Source organism: Erpetoichthys calabaricus, chromosome 11 (assembly GCF_900747795.2).
Source record: "Erpetoichthys calabaricus chromosome 11, fErpCal1.3, whole genome shotgun sequence".
Lineage (NCBI taxonomy): Eukaryota > Metazoa > Chordata > Cladistia > Polypteriformes > Polypteridae > Erpetoichthys > Erpetoichthys calabaricus.
Window position 1 is genome coordinate 12649637 of NC_041404.2, and position 3966 is coordinate 12653602.

Genomic DNA, 3966 nt, shown 5'->3' on the forward strand with positions numbered 1-3966 from the left:
CTTGTGGTATTTCTGTCATCTTTTTGAGTAGATACACTATCTTTGTTTTGATGAGCACATCATTATCTTTCTGTAATTTGTCAGGTCCCTCCACCCCATAGACATCTGCCTGATTATGTACAAAAGCACCACCCTTCAATTCACAAGTATATTCAGAAAATTGTAAGATGACAAACATTAAGCTAAAATATTTTTTTCAAGGTAGCAGGACATTTACAGGTGCTGGTCATAAAATTAGAATATCATGACAAAGTTGATTTATTTCAGTAATTCCATTCAAAAAGTGAAACTTGTATATTAGATTCATTCATTACACACAGACTGATGTATTTCAAATGTTTATTTCTTTTAATGTTGATGATTATAACTGACAACTAATGAAAGTCCCAAATTCAGCATCTCGGAAAATTAGAATATCAATTAAGACCAATGCAAAAAAAGGATTTTTAGAAATGTTGGCCAACTGAAAGGTATGAACATGAAAGTATGAGCATGTACAGCACTCAATATTTAGTTGGGGCTCCTTTGGCCTGGATTACTGCAGCAATGCGGCGTGGCATGGAGTCGATCAGTCTGTGGCACTGCTCAGGTGTTATGAGAGCCCATGTTGCTCTGATAGTGGCCTTCAGCTCTTCTGAATTGTTGGTTTCTGGCGTATTGCATCTTCCTCTTCACAATACACCATAGATTTTCTATGGGGTTAAGGTCAGGCAAGTTTGCTGGCCAATCAAGAACAGGGATACCATGGTCCTTAAACCAGGTACTGGTAGCTTTGGCACTGTGTGCAGGTGCCAGGTCCTGTTGGAAAATGAAATCTGCATCTCCATAAAGTTCGTCAGCAGCAGGAAGCATGAAGTGCTCTAAAACTTCCTGGTAGACGGTTGCGTTGACCTTGGACCTCAGAAAACACAATGGACCAACACCAGCAGATGACATGGCACCCCAAACCATCACTGACTGTGGAAACTTTACACTGGACGTCACGCAACGTGGATTCTGTGCCTCTCCTCTCTTCCTCCAGACTCTGGGACCTTGATATCCAAAGGAAATGCAAAATTTACTTTCATCAGAGAACATAACTTTGGACCACTCAGCAGCAGTCCAAAGGCGAGACGCGTGTGACGCTGTTTCTTGATCAAGAGTGGCTTGACACAAGGAATGCGACAGCTGAAACCCATGTCTTGCATACGTCTGTGTGTGGTGGTTCTTGAAGCACTGACTCCAGCTGCAGTCCACTCTTTGTGAATCTCCCCCTCATTTTTGAATGGGTTTTGTTTCACGATCCTCTCCAGGGTGCGGTTATCCCTATTGCTTGTCCACTTTTTTCTACCACATCTTGTCCTTCCCTTCGCCTCTCTATTAATGTGCTTGGACACAGAGCTCTGTGAACAGCCAGCGTCTTTAGCAATGACCTTTTGTGTCTTGCCCTCCTTGTGCAAGGTGTCAATGGTCGTCTTTTGGACAACTGTCAAGTCAGCAGTCTTCCCCATGATTGTGTAGCCTACAGAACTCAACTGAGAGACCATTTAAAGGCTTTTGAGTTAATTAGCTGATTAGAGTGTGGCACCAGGTGTCTTCAATGTTGAACCTTTTCACAATATTCTAATTTTCCGAGATGCTGAATTTGGGACTTTCATTAGTTGTCAGTTATAATCATCAACATTAAAAGAAATAAACATTTGAAATACATCAGTCTGTGTGTAATGAATGAATCTAATATACAAGTTTCACTCTTTGAATGGAATTACTGAAATAAATCAACTTTGTCATGATATTCTAATTTTATGACCAGCACCTGTATTTACTGTATATTTACATTTAGTTTTAAAAAAGGTTTTTGAGGACAACAGCCTACATTAGCTGAACAGCATTTTCTCATCAAAATGTTATCACATGATCTATAAACGGATCCAAAACTATTTTGTTTAAACTTATTTTACTGGGTGTGAATGTACAAGTTTAGTTTTTAACTTTTGTTATGTTAGGTACAGTAAAGATTGATTTAACTAACAAAAAGTCACGTAAAATTAGTAATGGCAACGTTCATAGCTGTCAAGGGGTCAAACACTTGGTCCTTTTATGTCAAAAGAAGGTCCGATTACTAACCTGCAGAGACAGTTGTTGCAATACAATCAATAATGAGACAAAGAGAAGCTATATCCCCAGAGTTAAGGGCAAAACTCTTTTATTTCTCAAAAGCAAAAAGGGTTCGATATTCATCTGAAAGCTTAGTAGGTGGAATGCATTGATAGAAATTAAGGGAGAGATCATTGAGTGTCTTATGGGTAAGGCCTACTAGCATTTATTAAGGCTCCTTTGCAGGATTTCCAGTGTCCTACTTGTCTATCTTGGGTGTAGAGTGCGGTTCTACAGAGTTTGTATGTCTGGATTGTGGTGCAGACCATTGCTCAAGCAGCATGTGGCTTCATTCCGTTGTTTTTCTAATGTGCATTTACCTTAACCATGAGCTGTGGGTTTTGCTCTGAAGGAAACCTACAACTGAAGGCCAGAGAGCATTTATAGGCAAGGTCATTCTAAATTAGATTAAACCTTTATTATTCCAGAGGATTTTTTTTTAGCAGGAAAGTTGAAAATGAGTGAAAGACGTAAAACAATAAGCCAAGAGACCACATATGAGAGTCATTGTTATAATCTGTACGCACATCCACACTATTTCTACAAAAAAGAGTAATTAACAGTACCCCATATTTCAGAATTCAGCAGGTCAAAATACTTGTACAGTAGCTCTGGGGATAAAACAATTCTTTAACCCTTGGAAACCTGAATCGGCAGCCTGATGGCAAAAGGTGAAATGTAGGGGACGGAGCGTAGATTACTGTCAAAGAATCTAATTTTCTGTGATTTCACTCCATGGTAAAGGACTGCTGCAAATCAATAACTTTACTGAGTTTTGACAATGTTGTTTCAAAGTGAATGTGGCAATAGATAAAAGACTAATGTAAATTTTAGTTTTGTCCTCTTTTGAAATAATTGAGTTTCCTTAGAAGGAATAGTCCGTTCTGTCTCTGCTTACACATTTGTTCTGTGTGGAGAGCAAAATTTAGTTTTATTATCAATGATTTCTTTCCCTCAACTCAATCAAAAAACGGGTCCATGGCTGTCTTCCTTATCTTGTAACAGACTCACAATGGCAGAGTCGTTCACAAATTTCTAGTTGTCTTTTCCAGTGTGAACTCCTGCAGCCAAAGGATGGCAGCCTTGAGGTGACCCAGGGGATGAAAAACTGCAATCAACACACTTTGTCCAGAATCCTTCCTGCCAAGTTAGGCTCCAAACAAAATTTATCCCGTGTCTCAGAAATGTGAGATAATTGTGTATTAAAGATAGATGAGAAATCAATAAAGCTGAGTCTTGCATGGGCTGTTTGATCTGATCCTACAACAGATTCAGAAGTGTTGCTGTGGCATCTCTCTGCTTTATGTTCAAATCGGTAACTGTGTCTCTGGACCATGATGACAAAATGAGACCTCACTGATCATGCAGTCTGTGTCGTCTGCCGAATAGAAGCTAGTAATGCTAGTGTGAATGCACACCCCTTACAAGTAAAATATTCCAAATAAAACTCAAGTAAATTGAAACAATTAGATCATGACATTGATAGTAATTTAAGCTACAGCATTTCATCTTCTCTCAGATGTAAGCTGTTTGGATAGAGTTGATGTGACTAGATACCTGCAGAGCAGTCTTTGTTGACTGTAGATACAATTTGGTGATAATGATGATAGATTTATGTTCAGATGCTGGATATGCATATAAACCAGGACTGCTCACCAAGGACCGCTAGAGTGGCTGCAATGTTTCAGTAGAACCAGTTTTTAACTGGAGCTAAGTTACTGTTTGTAATTGACGTCCTTGCTTATGCTATAGTGTGTTTGACTCTTATCAAAACTGGCTTGGTGGGTGACACCTTATAGACTTGCTTATTATTGCAATCATATGTCTGTC